Below are 15,663 nucleotides of genomic sequence, written 5' to 3' on the forward strand. Positions count from 1 at the left end.
ATCTAATTTTCCTCAATAGAAATCATTCCAATTTACAACCCCACCAACTCCCACGAGCTACAAATAAGGCAGTATTTTTAAAAAGTTTTAACCGAGGGCGCCTGGGTGGCTCAGTTGGTTAAGCGACTGCCTTCGGCTCAGGTCATGATCCTGGAGTCCCGGGATCAAGTCCCGCATCGGGCTCCCTGCTCCGCGGGGAGTCTGCTTCTCCCTCTCCCACTCCCCGTTTGTGTTCCCTCTCTCGCTGTGTCTTTCTCTGTCAAATAAATAAATAAAATCTTTAAAAAAAAAGTTTTAACCAAATTCCCTATAATATTAACTGATTATCATAAGTCCCTCTATTGTATTTGGTCTCTATAAAAATGAGAAAATCAATATGAAAACTAGTAATAACTGCCGAGGGGCTACCATGTGTGTGGCACATTCCAGGTTTATATTTCTTTACTGTCACAATAATCCTTTACAATGAATAATAGTCTCACTTATGTTTTATAGATAAAAAATTGAGGCGATGGAGAAATTTCCAGAATTACACAGCTAGAGAATGGTGAAGACGGCAGCCAGTTCTTAAGGAGCTATGCTGACTTGCCAACAGAGTAACTTATTAGTCACAAATGCTAAGTTATGGTGAAGTAAGAACAACCTCCAAATCTTAGTAGCACAAAAGAAAAAGTTTACTGTTTGTTAACAAAGTACACTGCAGGTCCAGGAGATCCTCTAGAGCAGCTCTTTCTCCGACAAACACGGTATGATCTCACTTACATGTGGAATCTAAAAACATCACTCGTAGAAACAGAGTTAGAAAGGCGGTTGCCAGGGGCTGAAGGGTGGGGGAAATGGGAAGATGTCAATGGGTACCAACTTCCAGGCTGAAGATGAACAAGGTTCACGGAAGTAGGGGCAGCGGGCGAGTGGAGCTGCGTTGAGTTGTATTACGGAAAGAGTTCAAAACCCGGAAAATAGGTAGGAATTTTATGGATTTTGGTCAGACTAATAAAACTATTTTGATAGGATAAATTCATAGATTTTGTGCAGATTCTTTTTTTTAATTAAAGATTTTATTTATTTATTTGACAGAGAGAGAGAGAGATAGCAAGAGCAGGAACACAAGCAGGGGGAGTGGGACAGGGAGAAGCAGGCTTCCTGCAGAGCAGGGAGCCCGATGTGGGACTCGATCCCAGGATCCTGGGATCATGACCTGAGCTGAAGGCAGACGCTCAACAACTGAGCCACCCAGGCGCCCCGATTTTGTGCAGATTCTATTGGAAGGGAGAGAAATGGGAGGTTTTAAAAGAAACAGAATGTTGCAAAACACAGGCTTTAGGTGAGTAAGCGGTGGGGATGAATGACTACACTGGAGAGGGGGAAATGTGCAAGATGAGATTGGAAGTAGAAACTAGAGAATGTATGGTTAACTAAATTTTCCCAATTTCATTTCCCCATGATCCTGAAGTTAAGCATTCTGTTATTGTCACTAAAATAGTAGTACCTATTTTAGTAAGAATGATAGTAGGAGGGGAAAAATATTAATACAATCAAAAGTAAAAGCCTACCTGATAAGCAAACTGAGAAAAATAGGTTCCTAATATGTTTAAGTCTATATTAGCCTGAATAGTTGGTATGCTGAAAAATGGATAAAGAAATGGAAGTACAGGGTGTTAGCAAAATTAAATATGTATTTTTCAGAGATCGTTCTAAGGTGTTAATGATTTTTATATAGAAAACTAAAATAAAAATTACAGGGCCGAAGAAATTTTAAGAATAGAAACTGTAAAAATGATCTTAGTTACATTCTTAATGTTTTCAGGTGATGACTCTTTGCAGTGCTTATATAATCTGAAAATGATTTTACACAGTGATGCTTGGAGAGCTGGAGTGGCTTACATCTACTAGAAGTTCGCTTTAATCTTCATGAAATCAAATGCTTCTGTTTTGAACTTGCAGAAACTTGAGGTAGTTTTTAGGCAATCTTTTACAGTTCTTTGATTGGAATAATAGAATAAAGCAGTATTTTTACCTAGGTACCACTAAGACGAATGTTGGATATGTTTGCTCTTCAACACATGTATGCTAATGCAAGCAATTTTACATTTTGTTGACAAGTAATAATTTCAAGAGGATTTTAAATCCACTAAATTTAAGTTGGCAACTTGTTTAACTCGATACTATTTTTATGCAAATATTGTTAGTAATAAAATAAAAGAGAGGTGCAGAAAATGCAATTGGGAAAACAAAGCTGTTTCTAAGTGCAACATTTGTCAAACCTCTTTGGGATTGAGCAGTTCTGAGACTGATTAATTGTGCATGAGTGACTATGAAAACATAAATTCAAATAAATAATTGGTTGATTCTAGAAATGATTAAGTAGGCAGATACCAATCTTATCATTTATTTTGGCACTGCTAAGGGGAAGGGGATTACATGTTGATTTATATGAATAAACATTAACTATAAAGCATCCGATTTAGTCCTAGTAAAGTGCAAATCTTAAAAAATAAAATTTGAAATCAATATTCTTCTAATAAATTGTAATATTTTATGAAAGTCAAAAAATTTCTGTAGAAATTTTATACATGTTCGTAAACCTACATTTTTTATATCTTTATTTTTTTGCTTCAGTTTTTACATAAATTCTAGTTATTAACATATAGTGTAATATTAGTTACAGGAGTAGAATTTAGTAATTCATCACTTACATATAACACCCAGTGCTCATCATAACCAGTGCACTCCTTAATAACCATCACCATTCCCATCCTCCCACCCATCTCCTCCCTCCACCAACCCTCAGTTTGTTCTCTATAGTTAAGAGTCTCTACTAAATGGCTAACAGACACATGAAAAGATGCTCAACATCACTCGGCATCAGGGAAATACAAATCAAAATCTCAATGAGATACCACCTCACACCAGTCAGAATGACTAAAATTAACAAGTCAGGAAACGACAGATGTTGTTGACGAGGATGCAGAGAAAGGGGAACCCTCCTACACTGTTGGTGGGAATGCAAGCTGATGCAGCCACTCTGGAAAACAGTATGGAGGGTCCTCAAAAAGTGAAAAAATAGAACTACCTTATGACCCAGCAATTGCACTACTAGGTATTTACCCAAAGGATACAAAAATACCGATTCAAAGGGGCACATGCACCCCAATGTTTATAGCACCAATGTCCACAATAGCAAAATTATAGAACGAGCCCAAATGTCCATCAACTGATGAATGGATAAAGAAGTTCTGGTATACATATACAATGGAATATCACTCAGCCATCAAAAAGATGGCTTGTCATTTGCAATGACATGGATGAAACTAGAGTATATGAGCTAAGTGAAATAAGTCAGTCAGAGAAAGACAAATACCATATGATTTCACTCATATGTGGAACTTAAGAAATGAAACAGATGAATATAGGGGAAGGAAGAAAAAAAAGAGAGAGAGGCAAACCATATTTATATCTATAAATAAGGGCCAAAAACCATGGAATTATAGAATTAGAATTGGAATTTAAGCCAGAACTCAAGAATATTAAGACATAAACAAAAAAGTTTAGGATGTAGGACTTTGATCCACCATAATTACAGTGGCCAGTAACTGTTTTTGTCTAAATATGGGTGTGTGGAAATGGATTGCTGCGTCTGTGGATTTCAGGCAGAAGAACCAAACAGAAAGATGTCGATCTCATCAGATCTGTATCAGAGAAAAGGTCTTCAGATATCTGATGTAAAAAGCCAATCTAGCCTCTTATTGACCAGCAATGTTCTATCAGGTTTTCTATATAGATACAACTTGAGAGACAGGATTTTATCTGCAGTTTATCCACATATAATACACAGCATATTCAAAGATGCTCCTCAAAAAGCAGGTCATTGACTTGATAATATGTTGTTATAATCAAGAATGACTGAAAAATATCCAGGTTGTGTTTTTTTTATGCACTATATTTGTTTCTTAGGATCTACCTTAGAATATAAAAAACATCTATTCTTTTTCATTCTGGTGTTTGAATTCATTTGTATGTATAATTGATGCATTCTGAACTACAATGATGCATATTATAATTTAATTACCAAATGTCTCATGATGCTGATGATACAAAAAGAAAAAATATAAACACATATTAAGAAATCTAATCATTTTACAACAGTTTAATGAAGTCACTTTTCTTTGTTAGTCTTTTGGAAATACTTTTTAAAAAGTTCAGTGTCATTCGATGTTGTTTTTTTTTTTTTTGGTGCAATGGTGTTTCTTTTTAAGTGTTAAAATATCACACTTTTAAGATTTTTAAAAACTAATATGACATTTCAAAAGTTAAAGATCTACTGTATTAAGAATCATGCCATTCCTCAAGCTTCTAACACATCTTTTAACTAAGTGTATCTTCATGCACAATTTGTTCTTCTCTGAAAATCTTTTCTGTCCTAATAATGCCATTGTCTGTCTCTGCCTTAGTTCAACGATCCAAAAATCACATAGTAAGTGCCTACCATAGAACAAGCTCTGTGCTAAGTTATAAAGATACAAATATTAATGAAAACAAGAATTCTTAACCTAAGCCTCTTGTGTTTCAATTGAGTTAACGAATATATGACATATAATTTCAAATATTGTGAAAAGTGCTATTATGAAATCACTGAAGATGGTCACTTACTGTATCCAGGAGATTCAGGAAAGTATTCTTAATGGAATAAAATAGTGCTCGAACTAAGATTTGAAGGATACTTAGTGTTAGATAAAAGGTTCATGAAAATACATTTCAAGGAGAGGAAACAGCAAAAACCCAAGAGCAGAGGCACAGAATAGTATAAAATGTGCCATGATCATTGCAGGCAGACTGCTTTTACTAGACTATAAAATAAAATCAGAACAAGATGGAGTCGAGTCTGGACCAATTTTTTATGCTTTTTATGGGCCAAATTTTTTTATATGTTTTTTATCTGTTATTTTGCTTCACAAATAAAATGAAAAATTTGTGGAATCATAAACATACATGGAGGCATAGTGTATTTCCCCCTTTAAAAGTGTTTTTGCTGTAAATATTATAGGAAAGGTATAATAATATCAGCAGAACATGAATTATCATTATCCTTTTAAACATAATATAGGATGATGAAATAGTCATAATGATGGTATTATTATCTGGAATTGCTTTGTCATTTTCTTCCCTTGTTTGGCTTTAACTTCAAAGAATCATCAGTGGAGAATGCGTACCTCCATTTTCTTCACTTTCTGGGTAAGGGCCTAACACCAGAGCAACACTCCTGGTCTCTCATCCATCCCCCAAGTTCACCAACCTGAAGGTAGTGCAATAATAGGCAGGTGGGGCAATGAATTGGCCAGGTGTAACTTGGCTCCCTCTGGTTCCTCTTCAGTTCTGACTGCCTGTAATAAAAGGTGTTGCCTAAGTGTGTGTGTGTGTGTGTGTGTGTGTGAAGCTTGGTGTTGTCCAGCTGTGCCAGTGACTGGGTTAAGTTAATGAGTAGAATTCAGGGGTCAAGGATTACAAACCCACTTAGACAAAAACTTAAGCATAAAATATAGAGACCATTATGAGTGAAAAATTGATATTGTAATTTCCTTCTGTCTTTCCATTTCTTGGTTTGTTCCAACATCAAACAGAGACGAGAGGAACACTATGAACTATTCTTCTATTTTTTTAAAATTTATTTATTTATTTTAGAGAGAGAGAGAAACAGAGAGAGAGAGAGAGAGAAAGGGAGAGTAGGAGAGGGAGGGGCAGAGAGAGAAGGAGAGAGAAAATCCTGAGCGCGGAGCCCAATGTGGGGCTCAATCTCACGAACCTGAGATCATGACCTGAACCAAAAACAAGAGTCGGATGCTTAACTGAGCCACCCAAGTGCCCCTGAACTGTCCTTCTAGAACTCTATTATATGCGAAGTAATCATGTAATATGTATTCTAATTAAAACTGGCACACGTCAAGGTGCAGTTGAGAGGAAGCTTAGTTGTACTTGTTTCCCTCATTAGTTCATTTCATAATACCTGGAATCCAATTGCTTGTGATGCCAAATAGTCCCTCCAGGGCTCCCTCCCTCAGGCGAAACCATTCTGCTCTATTTTTCATGAAGATACATCTGCACATTTAATGATCTTGTCTGTGGTAACAAGATAATGAGTGGTCATGGGTTTTTGAGTTACCAGCACTGAATAATACATATATAGTCTAGCATATGTTCTCTGGTTGGCAAGGATCTTAATCCAAATATGTGACCCTAAAACTGAAAAATTCACATTAGGTGAAAAGCTTTTGGGGAAGTTACTTTTGAAAAGACGGGCCCCTTGGTATGTTTAATTGCATCAAGTTGGTAACTAAATATTTCATCTGAATATGTGAGTAAGCTTTGGTAGGAGCTCATCAGAGGAGGCCTAGGTAATAACAGAGACTAAGATAATGATGGTGTGGCAAACCCTGTAGGATGTCTCATTCAACACAATTTCTTCTTTGCCTGTCTCTTACAAAAACAGAATCATGAAATGCCAGCCTTTTGCTTGAGAGAGGGCATGTAACAATGCCAGCCGACGAGAGGTCTGCAGAGGTCCCTGGTTATGGCACTCCTTCTCAAATGATGTTAGAAGGAAGCCTTAAGTCACCCCTTCCCTCTTACCTTGTATGCAGACAAAATAGAGATGCAGAACTCATCTTAACAATGAAGTCAGAAATCACATGCTGAAGATAATTCATTGACATCTTGAGCACCGTGTGAAAAGAAAAGCCCCATGTTTAATTAAGCCCCTGTTTATTGGGGTTTCTGTTACTAATTGACAGAAATAAAAAGTACATTTCAGCTTCATATGGCTGCAGACAACTGAAACTAATCTAGCTGATGCATTCATATAACAGAGTTGTTGGGATGGCCTTTAAGCCTGGGCACTACATTCCTAGAAGATATATCTAAGGATACGTAAGGATAACATATCCAGGAAAAATGCCCAGTCATACTATAAGGTCATTACAAAGGCAAAACCTTGCCATTGCCCCTCCACAACAGGAAAAGGAAATCCACCACAGCTGCGCCAGGAGACCCACATGCAACAGCTGCCTTATGTTGGTTATTTCCTTCTCCTTGTTTCATGCAGGTTCATGTGCTTGGCAGAACTTCAGTCCCATGTCTGCTTTCTAGTTAAAAAGATGTTTGGAAAATGCACCTTGTGAGTGGCCAGCCTCCATTGTTCAAGAAAGTAAGCCTAAAAAGCATTGAAATGAGTGGTGAGTGAGCCAATGCACAGTGTCTGCAACAAATTGTGCCAACCTTGATTGGTATTGACTTCCTGGAGTGGTGCTCTGAAGATTGGCCAAACATATGCAGGCTCAGCAAGACAGAGCGACATGATTCATTAGAGGTATCTGCTGAGATAACGAGAGGGAGAGCTTGGATGTGCCTGCCACTCACTGTTTCATCCTCAAGCAGACACAAGAAGCAGCGGCAGTTGGGGAATGGCAACCGAGCTGTTGAGACAGATAAATAATTACAGGGAAGGAAGATCTGGAGGATGCCAAACTGCTGTACTCGTTGCGCTGCCCAGAAGCTGGAGGAACCGAGCTCACGAAGAGAGCTGACAATGGACGTGGTGCTGTCCGATAGCAGAGCTACTCAAATTCATTCTCTTACCGTAAATTGAGGTTATTTTGGCCTCTGTTTCATCAATCCTTAGTTTATGGGCAGAAAAACATAACAAACAAACTTGAATTAAATAGCGGCTGTGCATCCATGTTATGCACACCTGCTCCTGAAATCTTATGAAGGAAGACCATATTAAAGGTCTTCAAGATCTGCTGAACAAAATGGGCTGAGACACATTATATAAATATGAATTTCTAGAACCACAAACCTTATCTAACTATTTCATTTTTTTTTATTTTTGTTATTATTATTTTTAAAGATTTGATTTATTTGACAGAGAGACACAGCGAGAGAGGGAACACAAGCAGGGGGAGTGGGAGAGGGAGAAGCAGGCTTCCCGCCGCGCAGGGAGCCCGATGCGGGGCTCGATCCCAGAATCCTGGGATCATGACCTGAGCCGAAGGCAGACGCTTAACGACTGAGCCACCCAGGGGCCCCTAACCATTTCATTTTATATGTGAAGACTCTGTGACCCAGAGATACACGGTGGCTTATGCAAGGTAAGATTTAGCAAAGTGGTATTTGCTTTGAGTGTTTCTCAGGCCTATGCCTTTTCTGTGTAATCATGTGTTTATTCAATCATCTATTGTAAGATAGCATTTTGCTAAATACTATGGGTGATACAAAGAATAAATAACAAAGTGTATCATGATCAAGCAGTTTATGATTAAATAGAGGAACAAAGACACATAAAGATTGTATTCTCTACAAATTCCAAAAAAGGGAAGTCACAATGAAATGAAGTATGCGACTGAAACTGATCAGGTTTTTTATTCAATTAGCAGAAACTTGCTCTATCTGAAAAGGAAAAAAATGAGTTCATTAAAAGAATCATTGGAAAGACCAAAGAACAGAATTTTAAATTAATTGCCAGGAATAACGCATAACACCACATTGCAGAACCAACATGTTAAAGAACATTCCTTCAAGCACTAGACACTTCCGTTTTCATAAATGTCACCTTCCATCATCTCCTACTGCTCTCCCTAGCTGAGAAAGAGAGCTGCTCGTTTATAAGCTACTGAATCAAGGTTGACTGTGCGGGAGGTTGAGATCATGAGTAACTAGCATTTTTATTTATTTATTTTTAAAGATTTTATTTATTTATTCCTAGTGAGGGACCATTGCTATTCTATGACTTCCCTCTTTGAGATATTCTAGCTCAGTCTGATTTAAGTGTAAGTGTAAGCCAGCTGGACCTCTCAAGACCATGATATTTTCAGTTCTGATAATCTTTATTTTTTTCTTCTTAAGATTTTATTTGACAGAGAGAGAGAGACAGGGAGAGAGGGAACACAAGCAGAGGGAGTGGGTGAGGGAGAAGCAGGCTTCCCGCACAGCAGGGAGCCTGATGCAGGGCTCGATCCCAGGACCCTGGGATCATGACCTGAGCCGAAGGCAGACACTTAATGACCGAGCCACCCAGGCGCCCTGCATTTTTAGTTTCTAGACAAGGAGGGTATTTTTTACCCTCTACCGACATTCTTAAAGTAAGGAATTCTCCAAACATAGTTAGAAGATCAAAGGCTAAGTAGCCATAAATTTTGAAAGGTGTACATCACAAAAAGCTACATGGTATAATAATTCTCCCAATAAAGATGATCATACTAATAATTCAAGCCAAACTTATTCTTCTTCCATGACATATCTCCAGGAAATGAGAATAATTGTTAGTTATTCCACAAACCCTCACTGTATTAGAAGAGTTATACAGGGATTTCATATTGACTTGTATAAAAATAAATATATTTGAATGACAAAGATTGTGTCAGTATATACATGAAGAAAAGAAGGGTGAATATAATTTGGTCCCTTCTCTTAAAAAACTACATTCTAAAATCAATCTCAAAACCAACATCAATCATCTTGCCCCAAACCAGAGTTCCTGATATAAGCTGGTGGGTATTAATTCATTTGTCTCCCAGGGTAAATATCTTTCCAGTCAATGCACCTTCTGAAAATGAAGGGGCAAGCATTTCCTCTCCTCTAAACCTAAAACCAAACTCTGTTAAAGGAATCTGTTTTGCATTTTAAACAGATTCTCCTTATACTACAGGTAACATAAAAGGCATTTAGACATTCAAGTCATTTTCTCTTTTCTGCTAATAATGTTTGCTGATATTGACTCTATTCAACTGGCACATTGGTTCTAATCATTAGATTTATATTTTATGATAACCAGCGTGTTACCTAATGACCCTTCATTGAAAAAGCAATTCACCTTATTGAAGGAAAATAGGGAGGATAAATCATGCATGGAAACATATAGATGAAAAATATTAACAATACCCACAAAACTTGTTATTATCTATAGAATGGTAGTTTAACCTTTAGAGAAAGTAAATAATTTGTTCCATTCTCCTGTGTGTCTATATCATTTTAGCAGCTTTAAAAAAAAAAAGCAATTCTGTTTCCACTTTTTCATTAGCTTTTCAAGCACAGACATCTGTCACCAAGCAACTTCCCAGAAGCTGTAGCCAAATTGGATGAAAACCATAACTGAGAATGTGTATTTATAAATAAAGACTTGCCTGAGATTCAATAATACTTTGCCTTTATTCTTCTTGTGGAAATTTTATTCTGAAATCGATTGACTTTAAATACAACATTTTTCTCCTGATTATATTATGGTACTGAAGGCTGAAAATGAATAACTTCATTTATAATGAAACTCATGTAACTCAAAAGCAAAATATTATTTCTTGCTTTTGCTTTTACAAAAGTCAACATTTTCTTCCCTTTCAATGACTTGGTTTTTTTTCTTTTTTAAACCACTTGACTGAAGTATAATTGACATACAAAAGTTGTACATATCTAATGTATTCAACCTAATGAGTTTAGAGATAAGTAAACATTCATGAAACCATCATCACTATCTTTGTTCATTCTCTTTTGCTTTAAAGCCCTTTTCAGTATGAAGTTCTGTGGTTCCCTGATTCTCAGAGTGTTCCATATAAACGTAGCATTGCATGAATGCTCAGTATCAGCCGTGACAGACGTCACATCTCTGCCCCAGAGAGCTTTATAGCCAAGAGGGTGAGCAATACTAAAAGTTTAAAGTCACATATTTAAAAAGATGGTCTTGCGTGTAACAGAATGTGGAATGGGGGCATGGCTGAAGTATCAGGAAGTTCACTATGGTGGAATGCCACCGTCTGAGTACCTACCACAATGGAGAGCACAAACAGCATAAGCCAAATGAAAAGGTGTTGTTTTTTTTTAACTTCTATCATCCCTTCTCCTGATGCTTTCCTGAAAGAGTCAGTGGGAGAAGAGGTGGTGGGAAAGGAAATCAAGTTAAGAGAGCATAAATAAATAAATAAATAAATAAATAAATAAATAAATAAATAGCAAACTCTGCCTTTTCCCCCTTCGTTGATTCTGGTTCCTCTTAAAGTCTGAGCTGATCTTGGGGAAGGAACATTGAACTAGGTGAGGGAATAAGATTTTAACTTTGATTAGTTTATGCTTTGAGGTAAATTTTTAATACCCCCATATTACCAGTTATAATTTGCAAAAAATATCTCTAAGGAGTTGGGAAGGAAGTTAGGCAGTGTTGGAAGAAAAAAAAAACAAGTTGTCTTCTGCTCATGCCCTCCACATCTGGCATATTCAATAATTTATAGATATCTTTATATATCAATTAATTATACATTCTTTAAGGGCAGGGAGAATTTAATATACAACAGTGCATAACACATGGTTTAGCATCTCATGTATTATAAGTCATTTCATTTCAACACTCTGAACAAGAAAATGAATACATTTTAGAACTGAAGATTTTTTTTTCCGTTCTTAGTACTGTTTTTCCTACTCAAGCCTTTAAGCCTATGGATCTCTACATTCATGTAAAAGTCACATGTAAATAAAAATCAAAACCAGGCCGTCTGGGTGGCTCAGTAGCGTCTAACTCTTGGTTTTAGCTCAGGTTGTGATCTCAGGGTCATGGGTTTGAGCCCCATGTCAGGCTCCTTGCTCAGCACAGAGGCTGCTTGAGATTCTTTCCCCCTCCCTTTCTCTTCCTCTCTGCTCCTCCTCCTACTCTCACTCTCTCTCAAAAATAAATAAATAAAATCTTTAAAAAAAATCAATACTTTATATGCTTTAGATTCTTTTCGGATATGACTGATTAGAATTGAAATCCTATGTTTATTTTGTGTAATATACCAAACTACAATGCTTTGAGACCTCTGCTACTTGTTACCATTACATTAAATGCTTTCTTAAAGATTCCCCAGCGAGTATTGAGTTCCCCAGGACACTGAGCTCAACTGACCTTAAGAACAAATCCTTTTTGTTCTGCACATTCCACTCTGCTTCCTCCTCTACTCGTGACCCTCATGAGATCTCTGTAGTCGATTGTTTTCAACTCTTAGTCTCACCTCCAGATGAGGTAGAAAGATATGGCTTTCTCTAAAATATAATCTCTCTAAACTGAGACTAGGTGTAAATTACAAAGAATATTTATTTTAAATAAATAGACAAAAAAACCCTAGAATCCATAATATAAAAGGTGTGGAAACTCTACTAAAGGACCTAGTTACATTTTTTATGTAAACGGATGCAGACTCCACTTTTAAGAAGAAAAAAATAAAAAATTATAGTTTTTTTATTAATATCTTTCTTTCATTATTTTATTTTTTTATTTGTGTAGAATTTACCATGCAAATCTATGTCAGCCTATGTATCAGCTTTGTTAGCCTACTTTTTGTACATACAAAACTCTTTGATTTTTTTTGAATGTTTGAGGAATACAGGTATCCCCTGTTTTTGAAAATTTGTGTTATGTCACTCATGTTTATGAAAGACCTACATTAGTACCTGTTTTGGGTAACTGAAAGAATTCTGGAGAGGATTTTCGCTTTTATGAAAAAAAGGCAAATGGTGTTCAGCGTTTGTTTTGCAGACAGCTGTGACAGCTGTGACAGAAGCTGTGTGCCCCCTGCAAGAGTGGCCCCACCACGCTCCTTGCCCTGGAACCACACTCAGCATCTCAGCCTCAAGCCACCATAACTTTGAACTGTGTCTGTGAACATCTGTGCTTTATCTATATTTATTTTATGCATCCATTAGCAATATGTGTCCTAAAGCATTAGGAAACCTAAAAGAGGTTATTTTTGAGGTCTGGAAGCACTCAAAAATTTTTTCAATATAAATTAATGATAATTGCTTCTTCGATGTATGCCATTTCAGTTTATGAAAAATTTCATAGGAACACTCCTTCGGAGAGCAGGGGAACCGGATCAGCAACCAAATGATCGCTAGATGGCAGCATAATTCAGTTCTTATAAAATACATTTCAACGGGTGCTTTACTTATGACTGATAACTTGTTTCAAAAACCCCAAAGATAAAAAAATAGTTGAAGTAATGTATTAGTTTATCTGAAATATTAGTTTTATCAAATTGCCAATGTATTTATTATGCTCCCAAGTAAGAAGGCAACAATCAATTTGATGGCTACCAGAGAGGAGAGGGGTGGGGAGATGGGTTAAACAGGTGACGGGGATAAAGGACGGCACTTGTGATGAGCCCTGGGTGTTGCATGGAAGTGTTGAATTGCTATATTGTACATCTGAAACTAACATTACACTGTGTGTTAACTAACTGGAGTTTAAATTAAAACTTTTTTAAAAAAGATTTTATTTATTTGAGAGAGAGAGAGAGAAAGCACAAGCAGGGGGAGAGGCAGAGGGAGAAGCAGGCTCTCCGTTGATCAGGGCTTCATCCCAGGACCCTGGGATCATGACCTGAGCTGAAGGCAGACGCTTAACCAACTGAGCCACCCAGGCGCCCCTAAATTAAAACTTTTTAAGAAGAAAGTAAAGTATGTAATGCTTAGATCTACCAAAGATGTAAACTAAAGTACATGAGTTTTGAACTCTGACATGTCTGAATTTAAACCTGGCTCTCTTCTCTTTACCAGTCACAGAACTTAGAAAATTTGCTGTGATCTTCTCTATCTCAGTTCCTAAATAGTCACTTTGTATTTGGCATCTTTGAAGCAGACTTTTTGTGTGTGTTGTAAGATAATTTTTTTCCATGGGAGATGACTTCTTTATTAATTTGTCCTACAATAATTAAATTTCCATAGTATTAACCTTTTATAGCATAAACACTGGAATTTAAATAATTATAGTTTTCTTATTTTATAAATGCATCATGCAGGTAAATATTGTTCTTCCACTATCTTTATACAAATACTGTCTTTAATTTGTGTCTCTCTCAATTCTCAGGGTTATAGCGACCGTACAATAGATGCTTGGTAAATGCCCGATATCATGATTTGGAAGAGATCATTCGTTGTGATGGTGATTGATTTACCTCAAAAATATTAGATTTTTCCTGCTAAAGGGGATATCGAGATAAACTGGATGAAGAATCAGAGACTAAAGTTTTTAATAGACTTCTATAAGGTCACACAATCTGTTGAGGCAGATCCAAGATTAGAAACAAATTATCTTTCCAATATACCACCTACTGACTTCTGTTTTGTTCCTGATCATCTACCATGACTCCAGCTAGAAACTTTAGACATAATTATTCCCTCCTTCCTCCCTGACCCACCAAATTTAATCACAGATTCATGACAAATCTACCTCCAAAAGCTTCCTGAATCCATCTCATTTTATTCATCCCCATTTCCAGTCTTTAAAGCCTTTATTATCTCACTTGTATAATTATAATGCTATCTGAAAAGATCTCCTATTCCTAGTCAGGGACCATTGCTATTCTATGACTTCCCTCTTTGAGATATTCTAGCTCACTCTGATTTAAGTGTAAGTGTAAGTCAGCTGGACCTCTCAAGACCATGATATTTTCAGTTCTGATAATCTTTCTTTTTTTCTTTTTAAGATTTTATTTGACAGAGAGAGAGAGAAAGAGAGAGGGAACACAAGCAGGGGGAGTGGGAGAGGAAGAAGCAGGCTTCCCGCGGAGAAGGGAGCCCGAAGTGGGGCTCGATCCCAGGACCCTGGGATCATGACCTGAGCCTCCTGGGATCATGACCTGAGCCGAAGGCAGACGCTTAATGACTGAGCCACCCAGGCGCCCCTCTGATAATCTTTGAGAAGTGACCCACGTGACTTTACAATGGCAGGGAATAAATTGCTGTTTGTTAATTCTCCCCCACCCCCCTGGTTGAACATCCTAAAGACTAAGCATATGCAGCTGTTTGTCTCATTAGAGATGCTTTATATAATTAAAAATTAAAATGAAAGAAAAAAGAAAAGAAGATTGATTCTTTTCTGTCCTTTTGCTGTTCAGCTGAAGCTTTAGAGGAAGTTAGAGTGCTGCCTCACTAACTCAATACCCCTTTCTGCATCTAGTCAGATTATACCTCTCAGATGACAAAGGAGACAAAAGTAGAGAGCTAAATTTCATCCTGAGAAAATTGTGTAGGCCAAAAATAAAACAAACAAACAAACAAAAAAGAAAAATTAGACAAAAAATAGAAGCCTGGTAGCAGTGTCTCCTGGGACTGTTGTGTTTTCACACACTTCTCTATAGATCTGATTTCCTTAGATTGATACTGGGTGACCATCTCATGTGAAGTCAGCCTTTCTAAACGAAATTTTAAAATAATTGAGCTATGTATAACACACGTCAAAGTAAAAATTACACGAAAATTAAACAGGCAAGCAAGACTTTATTCTATATTATCACAATAGGAGAGGCCTAAACTCAACTTTAATGAAACAAAGGATAGAGTTTTTAAGAACTGAGGGAGTTGCGGGGCGCCTGGGTGGCTCAGTTGGTTAAGCGACTGCCTTCGGCTCAGGTCATGATCCTGGAGTCCCGGGATGGAGTCCTGCATCGGGCTCCCTGCTCAGCAGGGAGTCTGCTTCTCCCTCTGACCCTCCCCCTTTTAATGCTCTCTCTCTCTATCTCATTCTCTCTCTCTCAAATAAATAAATAAAATCTTAAAAAAAAAAAAGAACTGAGGGGGTTGGGGTGGAGGATCATAGGCCTTCTGTGTTTGCTAATTGGCTTTATCCTAAGGAAAAGGAAACTTTCTGATATT

The 15,663-nt window shown here is 37.1% G+C and overlaps 1 long non-coding RNA gene across 1 annotated transcript; it reads left to right on the plus strand.

The window, feature by feature from the left end:
- Positions 1–972: 972 nt before the first annotated feature.
- LOC145721845 (uncharacterized) lies at positions 973–14,523 on the plus strand. Its single transcript, XR_014145807.1, has 3 exons — positions 973–5,299; positions 7,097–8,141; positions 10,070–14,523. It is a non-coding gene; the product is annotated as an uncharacterized LOC145721845 (long non-coding RNA).
- Positions 14,524–15,663: the final 1,140 nt, after the last annotated feature.

Source organism: Leptonychotes weddellii, chromosome 5 (assembly GCF_054177405.1).
Source record: "Leptonychotes weddellii isolate Sample4059 chromosome 5, ASM5417740v2, whole genome shotgun sequence".
Taxonomy (NCBI): domain Eukaryota; kingdom Metazoa; phylum Chordata; class Mammalia; order Carnivora; family Phocidae; genus Leptonychotes; species Leptonychotes weddellii.